The following is an 18,720-nucleotide window of genomic DNA, read 5'->3' as shown; positions in this document are numbered from 1 at the left end:
TGAATTTGGGTATTGCTGCCGCAGTAATATTTATCACCTAACGTTTGATGAAATGGTCCATGTTTCACCATCTATAGGTTGAGGGGTTAGCCTTTGACCAAACGGAAAACTACTTGATTGACTCGTTGGTGAATTTGAGAGAGGCACTTTCTGCTTTTTGGACAAGCCCGTGCTGACTTATCATGTAGGAACACTTGGCTTTACAATTTCCTGACATAGATGGAAGTCGATACTGAAGGGAACTCTCCGGTCACTGCGCAAAACCACATCTCAATTTCACCTCCACGTCTCAGTCTATTTCATCACAGACTTTATATGTCTCAATGTTTCTTAACCATTGAATTATAATCCCTGAGTCCAGCAGAAGATTTACGTGAACACAACCCATTATGATCGATTAGAATGCAAATTAAGTGGTTTCGACAATGTTCTTCAATAGAGGACGTTAGATGATGACCAACCTGACAAGCTACAATGGTGGAAAAGCCCTGACTATGTGCCCTTTTAATGCCAATATCAGCAGGAGCCTCCCATACAATGCTCACTGCACTTATTGCTATCTTGCAGCTGAAAAAAAGAAAGGATTAAGAGGACACGTACATAAAATTCTATAGATTCAGGCTTCACGTCCACTATAAAACAGAAAAAAAGTTAAAGCCTTTTAGAAAATGAAAAATTTCTATGTTTCCTGGAAGAATACCCTTAGGAATATCTCTATTCTTCTACCAAGCTCCTGCCTGGCTGTAAGACAACTGGCTTCAGCAGGAGCCTCCCCCCAAACTGCTCAGTGCACTTGTCCCTATCTGTCAGCTTAAAATAGGATCTGAAGGAAATTTTTAAAAAATTATTCTGCTGAGTGTCACACGGAGTTTCGCACAAACTTCGCCGATTGTCAAGGTGGCATTAGGCTCTGCTCGGATTGCAGATTCTGACACTCCGCCTGATGGTTTCTCTGGTGTCTGGGATCAACATAGGCAGACTTGATTGTTGACTTGCTCTGTGCTGATTCATAGGCAGGCTAGCAAGAGTTAATCTCTGCTGGTCTGCTTGCTCCTTTGGTCATATGTTGTGAAGAGGCCTATCTGTCACGTCTCCACCAGAGTCGACCTCTGATTCAATAACCAGACGGCGCCCCATCACCACTGTGGGCGGCTCTGGGGACGAGAGAGCAGTCAGTGGCTCTGCTGGGCACAGGCTCCGCTCATCTATTAGGCTGCAGTACCAGTGGTTGACTGTGGTGGTGTGTGCCTTCCGGCTGGAGTAACTACCTTTCAGCTGGGGCCAATGGGAAGGCACCACACCCTTCTTATGCTTTTTCCCTTTTGCTGGCAGGTGCCAGATATAGTCCTGTAATTCCCTGCTAGACACTGGTTCCTTGCTGTTTGTTTGTATTTTGTTTGTATTCCTGTGTATTGACCTTAGTTTGACTACCTGACCACTCTTCTGCCTACCGTTTCTGTACTTCGCTGCTAGTTCCGGTTTTGACCCTCAGCCTGATATCTGACCACTCTCTCGCCTGACGATTTTTGTCCCTGTTCTACCTTCTGGATTTGACCCTGCCTGGTTACTGCTCTTCTCAGGACCGCAGTCTTCCATGGGCAGCAATCACCTGGGCCCTGTCGTAATTCCAAATCCCTGTATAGGGGTTAAAGGGTTGCAGGGTCCAGTTTCCTGCTTTGTAGGCGGTTGCCTCTATTCACCTGTTTCATTGATCCTGAGTCCGTGGCTCCAGGCAGGTGTCACACTATCACATTTGGTTACCTCCTATTTAAGCTGGTTGAATCCTTCCACCCATGCCAGCTATAGTTTGTCTATGTTAGGCTGTGAGCCCTGTTCTGGCTCAGCCGGTGAGGGAGGTGGCTTTGCTAAGCTGTAGGTGAAAAATAAAATAGAATTATATTTTTGTAATTTTTTTGTCATTTATAGTAGTTTTATAGGAGGAAAAGAATTTCACTTCTTCCTTCAGCTACACGGAGATGTAGTGTATATCTATCTATAGCTCTATGTAGCCAAATAATTTGCTTCTGGCTTCTCTGCCTGCAATACAGGTCAGGATTACCAAATCCTCCTATGCCATTCAATACACACAGTAGCTCAATGGTAGAGACAAAGAGCTCACAAGCTGATAAGCCCAGTCCTGGTAAACCAGAGCAGATGAGAATTTAATTTATGCACTGATGTTTGGGAGTTAATTTATTCACTGCACTGAGAGGAGGAGCCAGGACAGAAGCAGTGAAAAGCGGGACTGCGGGAGAGAGCTCTCAAATCGGGACAGTCCTGCAGAATCCGGAACGGTTGGGAGGTATGGTGTATCTGATCAGAGTAAAATTGGAGGCTCAGCCGAAAAGAGAGCATCGTAGTAGCAGCATGGACCAATTACCTGAATGATCAGGTGACAAGCTGGCTAAAAAGAGTGAGGATAGTGACATCGGAGGTGCATGACAAGTTACAATGTCAACCCAAAGCTGGGGAAAAAACAAACACAACCCGGTGCTGGAGCCGGGACAGACCCTTAGTAGAGTTTCAATGGACCAGAGAAGATTTTACCCCCCTTTCCTAGAGACGTGCCATAACAATAGGAACTTTTAAGTTTGACAAATGTTCTGGTAGTTTTATATTGCGGAATGTGGGGACATTATGAATAAATAGTTCTCATACATAGCATTCTCTCCAGTCAGGGTCCATATATCATGAAGAAGAAGAAAATGAACTACTTTAAGGAAGGACTGAAAAATGTCCAGGAAATAATGGCTAAAAATACAGAATATCTGTTACTTGAGGATTTCCTGGTTTTTGAATTTGTCATGTCAGAAATGTGACACCAAGCACAAATCTACAATAAGTGTGAAATGTCATCTAGATACAGGGTATACACATGTCCTCCTCTCCATTCAGGGCTCTATTATTGTGCATATGTGGCAACATAATATAGTGGTTATATTCTTGTACATAGGGGACAGTATTATAGTAGTTATATTCTTGTACATAGGGTGCAGTATTATAGTTGTTATATTCTTGTACATAGGGGACAGTATTATAGTAGTTATATTCTTGTACATAGAGAGCAGTATTATAGTAGTTATATTCTTGTACATAGGGGGCAGTATTATAGTGGTTATATTCTTGTACATAGGGGACAGTATTATAGTAGTTATATTCTTGTACATAGGGGCAGTATTATAGTACTTATATTCTTGTACATAGGGGCAGTATTATAGTACTTATATTCTTGTACATAGGGGCAGTATTATAGTAGTTATATTCTTGTACATAGGGGCAGTATTATAGTAGTTATATTCTTGTACATAGTGGGCAGTATTATAGTAGTTATATTCTTGTACATAGGAGCAGTATTATAGTAGTTATATTCTTGTACATAGGGAGCAGTATTATAGTAGTTATATTCTTGTACATAGGGGCAGTATTATAGTAGTTATATTCTTGTACATAGGGGCAGTATTATAGTAGTTATATTCTTGTACATAGGGTGCAGTATTATAGTTGTTATATTCTTGTACATAGGGGACAGTATTATAGTACTTATATTCTTGTACATAGGGGACAGTATTATAGTAGTTATATTCTTGTACATAGGGTGCAGTATTATAGTTGTTATATTCTTGTACATAGGGGACAGTATTATAGTAGTTATATTCTTGTACATAGGGGCAGTATTATAGTAGTTATATTCTTGTACATAGGGGCAGTATTATAGTACTTATATTCTTGTACATAGGGGCAGTATTATAGTAGTTATATTCTTGTACATAGGGGGCAGTATTATAGTAGTTATATTCTTGTACATAGGGACAGTATTATAGTAGTTATATTCTTGTACATAGGGGCAGTATTATAGTAGTTATATTCTTGTGTATAGGGGCAGTATTTTAGTAGTTATATTCTTGTACATAGGGCAGTATTATAGTAGTTATATTCTTGTACATAGGGGCAGTATTATAGTAGTTATATTCTTGTACATAGGGGCAGTATTATAGTAGTTATATTCTTGTACATAGGGGCAGTATTATAGTACTTATATTCTTGTACATAGGGGCAGTATTATAGTAGTTATATTCTTGTACATAGGGGCAGTATTATAGTAGTTATATTCTTGTATATAGAGGGCAGTATTATAGTAGTTATATTCTTGTACATAGAGGCAGTATTATAGTAGTTATATTCTTGTACATAGGGGCAGTATTATAGTAGTTATATTCTTGTACATAGGGGCAGTATTATAGTAGTTATATTCTTGTACATAGGGGCAGTATTATAGTAGTTATATTCTTGTATATAGAGGGCAGTATTATAGTAGTTATATTCTTGTATATAGGGGCAGTATTATAGTAGTTATATTCTTGTACATAGGGCAGTATTATAGTAGTTATATTCTTGTACATAGGGGCAGTATTATAGTAGTTATATTCTTGTACATAGGACAGTATTATAGTAGTTATATTCTTGTACATAGGGGCAGTATTATAGTAGTTATATTCTTGTACATAGGGGCAGTATTATAGTAGTTATATTCTTGTACATAGGGCAGTATTATAGAAAACCCACAAAGCTAAGGGCAGTTTTCTGGGCCTTTTTCCTTCTCGATATCATAAGGATCCTAGCTACTTGACCCCATACCATGAGGTCTATGATGGCCATCTGACATTATTTGTACTCAGCTTAACCCTACACAGAGTTCATCATGTGTTTTTCCCTACTGAACAATGGCCAGAAGCTTGTGATGTGAAGGTTGTGAGACATTGACCCCATGCGGTGACCTTCTGTTATCTCACAGATCAGCTGTATCACCATAATTATGCCCTGTCATGGAAGCATTCAGAGGAAGTCAGGACGTTGTACTATTTGCTAAGCCTTTACGTATATATCATCCACTGAATGCAATGTCAGAAAAACATGTCGGTCCTAAGATGAGTTTGAAGTGACCAGCCAGGGAGGCCTCTGGCTGTGTAGTCGTGGCAGCACTGCATTCAAGGCACATCCCTGGCTTCATCACTTCTTTAATGTTGAGAGAGTGTGTGCCGGTTTCTTCATCGGCCGATGCACAAAGAGTCTGCAGTCCAAAGTCCAGATGCAATAAAAACGACATTTATTCACAAAAGAAAAAAACACTCCGGTCAGCAGATTCCGGCGGTATTAGTGGAGCTGGGGACAACCTGCCCAAACGCACCCTCTGGTGGGGATATGCCCTGGATACTCCACTTCTCCGGGCTCCCAACCTACGGCCAAGCACACACTGGACCCACACCAGCGGAATAGGCCCTGAGGTTGCGTCCACCTCCTTTTCTCCGGTGTCCCTTGATGGTACGCTCACACACACACTTGCCGCCGCAGATGCTCACTGTCTGCTGTCCCGGATCCTCTCTCCCACACACAAAACAGACTCAGCCTAGCTATCCGGCCGACTCCTCCTCCCCGGTGGCAACAGCCGTCCCACCCGGCCACTAGGGGGTGCCCTAACACATCACATAAAAATATAAAATTCAACACTTTTAATAATCACAATGCCGGGTAACTATGCTAAACTAGTAGGGGGTAGGCCCACCCACTACATGCCTCCCCTCTTAAAATCCGAGCCTCCCGGCAAGGCTCTAAAACTTTAAACATATTAGCACATAAAAACCTTCTGGGTCAGTCCTCAACAGCGGCACCAGTTCAGCGGCGCTCCCGATCTTTAGGGACGCTTAATGGCGCAGCAGCGCTCCCGGTCTCTGGATAGCGCCCGGAGGCTCAACAGCGCTCCCGGTCTTAGATGTGCGCCCGGAGGCTTCAATAGCGCTCCCGGTCTTTGCTGAAGGTGCCCGGAGGCTTCAAGAGCGCTCCCGGTCTTTGCTGGAGGGCAACAGGCCCGTAAAACTTTTCAACAACAAGGGAACTTTCTGCCGGTCTGGAACAACACCGGTCTTTGAAGGTGTTGAAGTCAACAACTTACTCCGGGGGCCAGGCTCTCTTCCATTCCTCCGCCTGAGCCTGGATATAGGCCCCCAGAGTTTGTCCCGGCTGCCGGCGGATTCGCCTAAAAGACACAGGGGCGAAAGGCGGCTCCGCCGGTGTAGCTGCTGCAGCTCCTCTTGGGGGTGATGGTGTCTCTGCCCGAGGTGGTGGTGGTGCGTCCAGCATGATGACCGGCTTGTTTGTAACATTTTGCGTTACCGCTACCACGGTTGGAACCTTCTCCGGGTCAGGGGCCGATGCAGTCGCTGTTTCCGGGACAGCAGCCATGACACGCCGGGGTTGAGAGGACGCAGGCGGGAGCGGTCTGACATGGCCCCGACGCCGCTCTTGCTGCTCCTCCCACTCAATCTCCTCCTGCCACTGCTCCGCTTCCCGGGTGGTTGGCATGCGGGAGACACAAACCGCAAACAGTCCACGGCTACCTGCGTCCGGCAAGAACTGGACTTTCTCGCCCGGCCATAAAGTATGGAGTCGCTTGGGCAGTCCTTCCACGTCGAGATGGACCCTGTTATAAAAGTAATCATCCCCGGTCTCGACTTCTCGGATGAATCCATATCCGTCCTGCTGGTTGAACTTAACAACCACCCCGGTCACAAACTGCTGTGCCAGCTCCTCGCCACCAGAACCGGACAGCATTTCCCGGACGATGGTCTCGGCCAGGAGACGTTCCTGGACGGGGTCAGGCTTCGGGGTCGGGACACTGGGGCGCGACTCCACAGGCGGGGCGCTGACTGGATCCCAGAAGAAGCCCAGGTGATCTTTCTCCAAGTGCTCAGCGAACTCCTCAGCCGGCTCCGGCACAAATGGGGAAGCGGCGGCGTTAAGCTGCGGGGTCTCCCATGGGAAAACTGCAACCCCCGGACGATTTGGCATGGGTGGGGTGGCATAGGTCGCCTTCACCTCTGTGATGGTGCTCCCGGTTTGAGCATCCCATGAGGTCTTCCAGGAAACTTTGTCTGGCCTGGTGGAACCTCCCGGTCCAATGGGAAGGTCCGCCAACGCGGCCTCACTAGCAGGGGCGAACCGGGGTCGACCTCGACCGAGGCTGATTAGGGCCATGGTCGTTGCCAACTCCGCGGGTTGCCCAAAGGTCTCCATCTCGGTCTCCGACAGAATTGCTGGTAATGGCGGTGATGTCGACGCTGAGACTGGGAAGAGTGGAGGCGGGTCTTCGTTTCCCGCTTTTAAACGGACTCCACCCCCAGCCTCACGCATCATCTTGACTCCTCCGCTGAGGTACTTCTTTTTCTTCTTCTTCCATGCCCTGGAGCTGGCGCCTCCCCTCTTTGGGCGGAGTACTCCATGCTTTCTCTTCGGCACCGGCCAGCCCCAGGCTCTTCTTTTGGCGCCAATTCTTCGCGCCTTTTCTTCCTTACAGATAACGGCCTCCTTGCCGCCATCTTGTACCCGGTCCAACGCTACGGGTACTGTGTTTTCTTCCCACCAGGGGGCTGGAAACCTTGCATCATGGTCCGGGTCCTGTGTTCCAGGCACGACCTGATCTCCAGCTTCTTGGGTTCCTGGCAGGGGAATCGCATCCTGCCGACTACGCCACATGAAGTGACCAGCCAGGGAGGCCTCTGGCTGTGTAGTCGTGGCAGCACTGCATTCAAGGCACATCCCTGGCTTCATCACTTCTTTAATGTTGAGAGAGTGTGTGCCGGTTTCTTCATCGGCCGATGCACAAAGAGTCTGCAGTCCAAAGTCCAGATGCAATAAAAACGACATTTATTCACAAAAGAAAAAAACACTCCGGTCAGCAGATTCCGGCGGTATTAGTGGAGCTGGGGACAACCTGCCCAAACGCACCCTCTGGTGGGGATATGCCCTGGATACTCCACTTCTCCGGGCTCCCACCCTACGGCCAAGCACACACTGGACCCACACCAGCGGAATAGGCCCTGAGGTTGCGTCCACCTCCTTTTCTCCGGTGTCCCTTGATGGTACGCTCACACACACACTTGCCGCCGCAGATGCTCACTGTCTGCTGTCCCGGATCCTCTCTCCCACACACAAAACAGACTCAGCCTAGCTATCCGGCCGACTCCTCCTCCCCGGTGGCAACAGCCGTCCCACCCGGCCACTAGGGGGTGCCCTAACACATCACATAAAAATATAAAATTCAACACTTTTAATAATCACAATGCCGGGTAACTATGCTAAACTAGTAGGGGGTAGGCCCACCCACTACAAGTTATTCATCCTGTGTACACACCATTCATTGTACAGAAACCTGCTCCTCTGAATCAGCGTCCACAATTTGCTTTTCGCAATGTGCAACCAATATATCTTTCCTGACTCTCCTGTACATAGGATTCCTCGCTCTGCCGAATGCTTCTGTGTTTTCTATGGAAGAGCCGCTGCCACATATCTCTGCCGGTGGCTTTTCTCCGGTAGAACAAAGGAATCGTTAATCTGAAATTGGGCATACTTGATCTTTTACTCCCCAACAGTCATCTATCCGGGGCCCCTATACACATTAGACTGTCAACCAAGTCCATCGATATTGTCAGGTTCACCGGACGTTAGTCCAATGTGCGTTAACCTGTAAGGAAAGTGGACATAGTATGAGTTCGGATTTATAGAATAAGGGGGCACCTTTCCCCTATTGGGATCACCATCAGCAAAATTAGGGCAAATTAAGACAGGAGAAGAAGAGTTGCTGTATATAGGGATCAACCAATGCGTTTTTGTTCAATTCAAAAAATTATTTTATTGGTACAAAAATGTGTGCATACATAGAATCCACACAAGACAGTGAAAGGGTTAAAAACATTTAAAATATGTATAATCAATGAACACCCCAATACATGGTTCCATGTCAGGAACCAGACACCGAAATTCCGAATACCACTATACTAGATGTACCATGCAATAATAAATCCACGGGGGATACAGAGCATAAATGTCATCAGTTACTGCAATCATATACCCAATAGTACATAAAAGCATAGCATACTATCTGACACCACCATTGTTAAATACAATGTAATAATTATAGACCACCAGCAGGACAAAAAAAGACCTTATAAAAAGGAAATCCGCGTACAACAGACACCGATATAAGTAAGGTAAAACACCAGCTAACCAAAGGCGTCCGAGGTGAGACACCAGGTTATATTATCCCCTGCTGAGGTCCAGATTTAAAGCACTGCAAGGTCCCAGGATCGGTGTGGGTATGGGGTGTTGCCTCACGCGTATCGCCACAGAGAATGTGGCTTCCTCAAGGGCCAAAAAATAAATGATACCATCACTGATCGTAGTGCAATTTCTCCCCTGAGCTGAGTACTTACCAGCTGTGTCTAATCCTGCTGGAGCGCCATGTAAGGCCTTACATCAGGGTCCAGAAGCAACCAGGTCAGTAAAGCAAGCTGAATTAGCACATGTCCCCACACATATAATAGAGCATGTGTCGCGGGTGGCGGGGCGCTGCACTCACCACGCTCGGGTCCGGCGCTGCTGCTACTGCTGCTCGGTGGCTCGATCGGTGGGCCAGATGCGGGGACTCGAGCGGCGCTCCTCACCCGTGCGTGAAAGGGGTGTTTTGTTGGTATTTGGGATGTCAGTTTGTGACGCCACCCACGGTGTGTGGTGAGGTTGGGACACCACCGCTGCTCTGTACGGGGATCCCGGGAGCGGTGACAGGGAGCAGCTGGGATGTTTCTCTCCCCTCCGTGGGTAGGGGGATTTTGGTAGTCCTGGGGCCCGGAGTTGTTGTCTGTTTGATGGATTGCGGGGCTTGGCCAGGTGCAGGGTCGCGGGGCAGCGCAGTGCCAGACGGCATGGTGGTACTTACTCAGCCAGTAACGCACACGGAGTCTCTGGTAAAACAAATGGCTGGATGGACGAGTCCCACAGACGGCTGCAACGGTCACTCCCGGTAGGTTGGCGGTAACTGTCTCTCCCTGCACCGGTGTTATGTTCTCGGTCCCGATGGCTTCCCACCGGTAACCCGCTCCCAAGCGGTATGTTTGCCGGAGGAGCCCCTTTTGCCCGCAGGCGCTGGCCCTGGGAACTCTAGCTGTGGCGGTAGCTGTATTTCCCTTCACAGTTGAGCGGTTGCCTTCAGTCGGGTCTTTATTGCTGGGAAACCCCGGAGGTTCCCGTCGCTGATGGATTTGACCGGTTTAACGGCGACTCCTAGCCTGGTCGGGGTCCGTAGGCCCTGCCGGATGATGCTGGCTTCTCTTCGCTGCCCGATCCGGTACCGGCGGGCCACCGCCCATCCCCGGTCCTTACGGTTGTGCGTCAATCAGCCTCTCCTGCAGACGGTCACCACCGTCTGCCAACCTTGCTCTCAGGTGCCCGGGCCACGTACCCGGACACGGTCAGTCTTTCCAGCTCCTCAACTACTACTACACTCTCGACTGCCTTCCTTTTCCCGCCTCCAGGACTGTGAACTCCTCGGTGGGAGGAGCCAACCACCTGGCTCCGCCCCACCTGGTGTGGACATCAGCCCCTGAAGGGAGGCAACAAGAATTTGTGTCTGACTTTGATGTTCCTAACCGGGGTGTGGAGTGTGTTGTTGTAGTACCTGTGACGTCCTGGCTTGTCCAGGGCGCCACACATGCACGATGGTAGGAGATTGGCGGTGGAAACATTAACTTACTCAAATGAAATCGTATATGCCAGAGAAGTAGTAAATCAAATCTCATATGTGCCCACCAAAATACAATGTTAACCAAGAGTAAATACATGTATTTTTCAAAGTGACTCCAGCCCTCAGTGGACTGCCAGTAGTACGCGTGTCTGGTAACCCGCAACGCAGGTAAACAGGCAACGATCCATACATGCACCGATCAGCGCATATGTATGTATCATTGGAAAATGCCTCATATCACAAAATCAGCAGGTAATCCCACCTAATAAGCATATAAGATGGACTTAAACATATGTAGAGGGATTTTGCACATGGTAGGATAAGAATACTCATATTGTAACAGTAAAATTAACCTGTAGAGCAGATTCGGTTTGAAGAGCACAGGTTATCCAGGTACATCACATATACATCCCAATGTATTTGCTCAACACTAATCTCCAAAAATTACTGGATCTTCAGTTCTACTCAGCATCATCCAATGAACCAAGATGGTTAATGTCATGCCGGGGTGAAGGAACGCCGGCGTGTGGCGCAACATAGAGGGTAAACCGGGGAAGATATAGAGGAAGGCCCTGGAAATAATGAGAGTAAACATCACCTCATCTGTGACTGATCAATTAGATCCCTAACATCCCAAGACGGGTCCTTCCCCCTGTACACTGTCACGTTCCTAGGCTCTCGCTGACTCTGAACTTACCCTGACTAGTGAGTAGGTCAGTGAAATACTAGTCTCATTATTACAATAAAACAACAGGTGCTGGAAAGAAGATAGGGTGTCATGCCGAGCTACCGCCAATGAAAAGAATTGTTGATTAATAATAATATTTTTATTCTATAGGTCGACGCGTTTCTTGGATCAAGTCCCCTTCTTCAGGACCAAGAACATCAACAAAGACTCTTTTCATTGGCGGTAGCGTGGCATGACACCCTATTTTCTCTTCAGCACCTAATATCTAATCCATGTGGGGCTGCAGCAGCCGCCATTATATCCTATGTGTTTATAGGGGTTCTACCTTTCACAACCCTGCCAGGTGACTGGCACTCCTAACATATTTTAATTGTTATCCGAGTAAAGCACTGCGCTTTCTAATTTTATAGTGTGGAATAAAACAACACAAGCAAGGTAAGAGAAATGGGTGGGGAAAGACACAACAAAAACAATCCTTTGGTTCTTCAGAAGGAAACTTCACAGCTGCAACTGAAAAAACATCTCAGCTTCTTCACAGACAGGCTCCATCAAAAGGGTCAGTATAAAAGATCTATCACAGGCATGCAGTAAAGCCAGGAGTTGGTAAATATAGCAGAAGGGTGTGATGACAAGATGCTACGGCTGCGATTAATTCTATGAGTAATCTAAGCTAGAAAGCAAAGAATACTTAATCCTTTCAGCATCAAATTAAAGTAAATCCACTCCATCACAAAATGTAACCTGCGGACTTGACACACTTGTGACAGTTACTGGAAAAGTGAGAAAAAAACCTCCCAGTAGGCTTTCAGACCAAAGTGGAGTCTTAAAGATGGTAAAGGAAAAAATGGATCTTTAGTTGGAACCTAAGGGTGGCTTTACACGCTGCGACATCGCTAGCCGATGCTAGTGATGGCGAGCGTGATAGCACCCGCCCCTATCGATATGCCGTTATGTGAAGATCGCTGCCGTAGCGAACATTATCGCTACGGCAGCATCACACGTACTTACCTGCCCGGCGACATCGCTGGGACCGGCGAACTGCCACCTTTCTAAGGGGGCGGTTCGCTCGGCATCACAGCGACGTCACTAAGCGGCCGCCCAATCAAAGTGGAGGGGTGGAGATGAGCGAGACGAACATCCCGCCCACATTCTTCCTTCCTCATTGCTGGCGTGTGGCAGGTAAGGAGAGGTTCCTCGTTCCTGCGGTGTCACACGTAGCGATGTGTGCTGCCACAGGGACGAGGATCAACTTCGTCCAAGCGACAGCAGCGATAATCGGTAGAGGACCACCATGTCAACGAGGAGCGATTTTGGACGTTTTTGCAACGATCCAAAATCGCTCCTAGGAGTCACACACAATGAGATCGCTACAGCGGCTGGATGTGCGTCACAAAATCCGTGACCCCAACGAGATCGCTGTAGCGAATTCGTAGCTTGTAAAGCCCACTTAAATCAATGTAGAAAAATTCCAAGAGTGGTCCAGAAGAAAAGAAAGAAGAATCTAGGTTGGGAAGAAACAAGTGACAAACAGGGCTTCAATGAATCCCAAAATAGGCTAAGAGCTACTTAATTGTGCGTTGCGTGAAGTGTATGAACAACATTGAGACCCAATGTTCGTAAACCATTGGTCAACCAAAACAGAGGTCACCATCTCAATAACCAAATATCAGGATAACTTACGAGGACTCCAGACAGTTTTACTTTTACTCCAATAATGTAAATTATCAAAAACAACTTCACCAAGACTTCGAGAAATTCCATTGCCTAACCATTAAATGTAAGTTCCAAATCTAAGAATACAAAGAATATTTTGCAATGACCACGTGATATGTCACCCTTCGATGAGTTGACTCATGTCGTGTGTTCATGTGAGTCATCCCCTCCCAAACCACACAACATCACTTGGGGTTAAAGAAGTTTTTGGTTTTCAGTGTCCTTCAGTTCTCCATTGATGAACGTCGACTCGCTAATGTAGAATGTTGTATCCTCTTTTCTTCTTTTTCTGCTTTCGGCAATTATCTTGGCAACAATCAATGTTGAGTCCCTTTGAAATGTGAATGGAAGCTTTATATACCCTCCTCAACAATGAAATTGTACATCGCACCATGACAAAGCCTAATCTTTGGAGTATGACCTCTTCATTGACCTCTCACCACTGCGCTCAAAGGCCACCATAATGTAGAACAAGGAGGCCATGGAGACCGCCTCTTCACCAAATAAGTACCTATTTTGTCTTGGATACAATAATTGTTGGGCATGAAGAGGTCTTTACGAGGGAATGTCACACCAGTCCTACTCCTGTGATTATGGTACTGTGGCTGGACACCTCTAGGTTTCATTCAAGGTGCACTGATAGCTCGGAATTACTTTGATTTGGACAAGGCACCAGTACTACGGCCATTTTTGTAAAGTGTCCTAGGAACCATTTTTTACTGCAAGACCTTTCTGCATGTTGCTTATTCTATTGTGAACAGCCTGCGTAGCCTAAATGCGCTACCATGGCCTGCAGCATCTTCAGACTTGTCCTCCATTGAGCACATCTAGGACGTCAGTAGTCAGCAACTACAAAAGTAGCTGCCAGCAGGGAATCTTGGTGATTTTTTTGCCCAGAACATTGCTCAGACTACCATTAACAGCCCTATTGATATCAGCCAAGCCTGAAGTGCGGGGATTTCTGCACATGGTGCTCATACTCCGGACTGAATAAATCGTAATGTTTGGAAATTTTTGCTTCCTTATTTTCATCATTTTCATATCATTAACACATATATATGTAGCGCCCCTGACTGTCAGGTGCCACAGGGTACTACATCCAACCTTGGATTCCTGGAAGACCAGTGCTGGTAAACACCACAACACACAAATCCACACCCTTTTCCCCAGACTTGGTAACAGTCTAGAGATGGACTTGACGGGTAGTCACCTATAGGCTGGGATGCATCCAATCCACTAGTCAGAGACCTGGGAAGAGGAGGGGCTAGTCAGTGAAGTGGACGGATGACGGACATCTTGTTAGATAGTCGAATACTAACCAGACACCAAGTCAGTCAGAAGTTGACATGCATATTGTGTATATTTTGCCTCGCACCCTGTTCACATTTACAATGGTGTTCCAGCAGTCTTTTTGATTGTTAAGAAGTTGACATGCTGACCGGAAAGTGAGTAGTGACTACTGAGTAAAAAGGAGTACGGTCGCCAGGGAGAGTATGGAGCAAGTAGTCACTGGACCGAGCACCGACGGGGTACAGAACCCTAGTTCAGGAAGACGCTTTAGGCTCAACTGATAACAATTTGCCTGGTGAGGGGACCATCAAGGACCTTACCGATGTTAGTGTCCGGGGCACAGCAGCAGAGAGGGAACCTGGGAACAGGGACAGAGGTCCGACCCAAGAGAGGGTTAAGCTGCCTGCCGTACGGGCCAAGACGGAGACAACAGGAGGGGACCCCAAAACGCTCCAAGCCACGGGGACGCACCACTTACAGACGGGTGCATGGAAGTAACGCTCACAAGTTCACTACACTGGCACTGGAACAAAAGGAATACCGGATTGGTAAAGACCAGCACAAACCAGGTAGCAGCAACTCCAAACCAGTGAGTAAAGCACAAGTTAAGGCCCCATCACACACAGAGATAAATCTTTGGCAGATCTGTGGTTGCAGTGAAATCATGAACATATTGTTCCATTTGTAAACAGCCAGAAACCTGGCACTGATTGTCCACAATTTCACTGCAACCACAGATCTGCCAAAGATTTATCTCTGTGTGTGACAGGGCCTTAAAACCGCAGCCCCTGTGTTGTGTGAATTCTTCCTACACGTCTGCACCTATATACTACAACCACCATCATCCTCCCCTGGGGCCTAGCTCTACTTGCGGAGAGCCATCACACCTAAGCTGCCCAATACCACCGGCCCCAGCAGTGAGAGACTTTGCAGCGGCGGCTTTCCCTATATAGCCGCATACCGCAAGTGACATTACGAAAAACTCTTTATTTTATTTTTCCCTTGTACAAATTCCCCTTTTAAGCGACCCCCAGGGTCACGGAAGCGGGCAAAGGCCACCCAGTGAACTATCCCAGTAATATACAGCCCGGGACAGAGTACCCCAAAGCTCTGGGGTGCGTCACATACATCCTGTGATTTCCATCATTCCACAATATTACAATTTCAATGTTGAGAAGCATAGATATTGACTTGGCCAGCAGTCCAGTGACCCACTGGGCAGTGCCACCACTGGGCCATCATACCAATCTTCTTCTACCCTTTGTATCAAATTCTGAACTGCGGTAACCGGCATTCAACCTCACTATGTTGCCACGTTTCGTGTGGTAGCCCAAGGCAACGGTTCCTATTGTACAACGGTTCCTATTGTACATAGATCACTCACCACCCAGTGAGCTCTAGAAACTCATTTACCTACAAATGAACTAATGGATGCTTAACATTGCAGGATAATACTCTGAACCCGGGTGACATTGTTCCTTTAGACCCCCTGCCTTATTCAATTTACAGTGAGGATGTACAATATGCAATTGTCAAAGTAATGATAGGTCTTCTACACCACATGACGTCTAGATCGTACTTTCAATGAGGGTAATGCCCTAAGCATCGACTTATACATTCTACTAACTGGAGGATGTTACAACTTTACAACCGGTTGACTTCCCGTAGAGAATATATTTCGTTGCAGATAGCCTGTGGGCATAAGGGCTATGAAATTGGAGATGGGGAAGAAAAATAGGCACATGTGGCAGTTGGTGTGCCATGTTTCAAGATATTAGCCCAATCATTCGAATACTCACATGCCCTTTTTCAAAGTCCAATGAACTTTCCTATTCCATGATCTTTTGTTAATGAGAAAGGGAATCCAGGTTATATCAAAGCTGATTAAGTGGATATTACCAGCTGAATGGTACACAAAATTTTTTATTCTGTACTCACCCACGGAGTGCACCCATAAAGTTTCAATCCTCCATACTGTGCTAGACAGAATGTACTTCAAAGTGTGCCCCCATTGAGTGCATCTACAGTGCACCTCATTGTTATCCAGAATTCGCCCTAGTGTCAACAAAAATTCTTACACTACCAGTAAGAATGTTCCCCGTTCCCTTCAAAAGCTTCAGGATATACTTGCCCCTCGATCGCTATTTTCTTGAGTGGCATACTTGAGCTGGTTTCACAAGTCCAACATTTACAAGCACGCGAAGTTGGCTGTGAGTTCGCGGACCCAAACTCAACAGCCTCATCACCATTTATGAAGCTGATGACCATCGGTCTTTTGGCCTGAACTATCTAAATAGTGGCATAGTGGAACCCAGCACTTGGGGCTTAGGTTTTTATGGCTGGATTCACATGTCCGAGTATGGTCCACAAAGTCGGGAATGAACATCGGTCTCTTGGCCTGAACTCAACAGCTTCATCACCATTTATGAGGCTGTTGACCACCAGTCTCTTGGCCTGAACTCAACAGTTTCATAAATGGCAATAAGGCTATTGAGTGCAGGTCAAGAGACCGATGGTCAACAGCTTCATAAATGGCGATGAGGCTGTTGAGTAAAGGCCAAGAGACCAATGGTCAACAGATTCATAAATTGTGATGAGGCTGTTGAGTTCAGGCCAAGACACCAGTGGTCAGTCCCGACTTTATGGACCATACTCAGACATGTGAATCGATTCATAAAAACCCAAGCCCCAAGTGCTGGGTGCCACTATGCCACTATTTAGATAATTGGTTAGGACATCAAACAGAATAATAACTTAACTATGGCTTAGGTCCTCCTCTTCCATTTTGTGCCAAGTGGACCCATTTGTAGCTTCTTCTCATGCCACCAAATTGGATGGGAGATAACAATCGCCCAAGTAGTTATGTTCATCTCTTATCATAGGATATCAAGGGGGACAAACTAGGGTGGTCCTCATTGTCAACGGAGGGGGTGACAATAAGCCACTTTGCCTGTGTTAAAATAATTAGACAGGGTGATGGCACCACTTTGAACCTTTTGTCCCGCGTGAAGACAATCCTGAAGCTCCATGTTTCATATCCCACCAGCAAATATTCTCAGAGAAAACAAAATCCATCAATCAGGATTATAGAAAGTAAAAAAAAAACTAGACAAACCCTGATAAAATCTTGACGCTATTAGATCATCATACGCCTCAAGACAAAATACAAGCTCCAACCAAAAAAAAAGAGCGACGGTAAAACATCATCAACGATGACTTCATGCTTTGCTGATGGAAATGACTTAATATCAAGCTATTGTTAGACTTTAATTACTCAATTTCCCTGCAGCACCTCCGCAGGAGATAAAGAGTATTACACAGATCCTAGGGAAATCAAAAATAAGAAATTAATAGATGAATGTCCTGCATCTGGAACCCCTTACTGTAATTTTTGGTTACATAGATGAAGCTTCACTCTACGCACTTGCAGGCACTTGTTCTGCTGCGGAGTATTATTGGAGTCTCACTTCTGTCTAGAAGTTGCATTGTGTCATGTCTGGGATGGATGACACACTCACCCACACCAAGAATGAAAAACATTCTTCCAAAACAGATACTTTACCATGGAAACTATTATTTATCCTGACAGCGAGATACCAGTTTACGGCTCTTACAATACCCTAACTAAAGTATGTTGACATTTATTCCTTGCGTTGACTCATTTTTTTCATTTAGGATCCCTTTAAGGTTATACAAGGTGGACCAGGAAAAAGAAAACCCTATCTTGGTGCATTGAATTCCTTAACAAGATCTACGTAAACGGCTGTGCTCACATGAAGATTGGATCCATAATATTGTTAACTGTCGCCGCGCACAATGTGCCGATTTTTGGATGTCGGTGCAGCTTGTATTCAAGTTGCCAACTATGCAGTTTTAATAAATTGCACTTGGTAGATGGGGGGACACTGCATTGGTGCCCAGTCATGGCTGGCAGTAGCAGTTACCCCCCAGTGCAGTAGTAGTTACCCCCCAGCGCTGTAGCAATTACCCCCCAGCGCTGGATAATGCTGTGACTGTGCACTACTACATGGCCAGGTTAACACAGAGATATTTCCAATGATGAAATAAAAGCTTCAGACCACTTCATTATTTCTCAACCTCAGACAGACAAACAGCTGACGCTAAGCAAACTCCCACTCACTCTGACAGACGTGCCACAAATTAGATTCGCTCCTTCCCCCCTAGCTCTGTGTATGTGACTATAGGCACATGGCTTTCTAGACAATTAAATTTTTTCATGTAACGCTGTTATTATCTTGTCTTGGTTATTATTACTGAGGGATATATGTTTGAAACAAATGAATGAACAGTCCAAACCATTGAACAAACCTAAGGATGACGCATTACTTGTCAAAATTATGTAATTTATTCATCCTGGGGTAAATGCCGCTGTTCTCCTGAATCCAACGATGTTTTACTTTTGTTTCTGCGCCTCTCCGTTCCTGAGATATGGCCCTCT

The sequence above is a fragment of the Anomaloglossus baeobatrachus genome, chromosome 12 (genome assembly GCF_048569485.1).
Source record: "Anomaloglossus baeobatrachus isolate aAnoBae1 chromosome 12, aAnoBae1.hap1, whole genome shotgun sequence".
In the NCBI taxonomy this organism is placed as follows: domain Eukaryota; kingdom Metazoa; phylum Chordata; class Amphibia; order Anura; family Aromobatidae; genus Anomaloglossus; species Anomaloglossus baeobatrachus.
Note: the sequence above shows the minus strand (reverse complement) of the source record.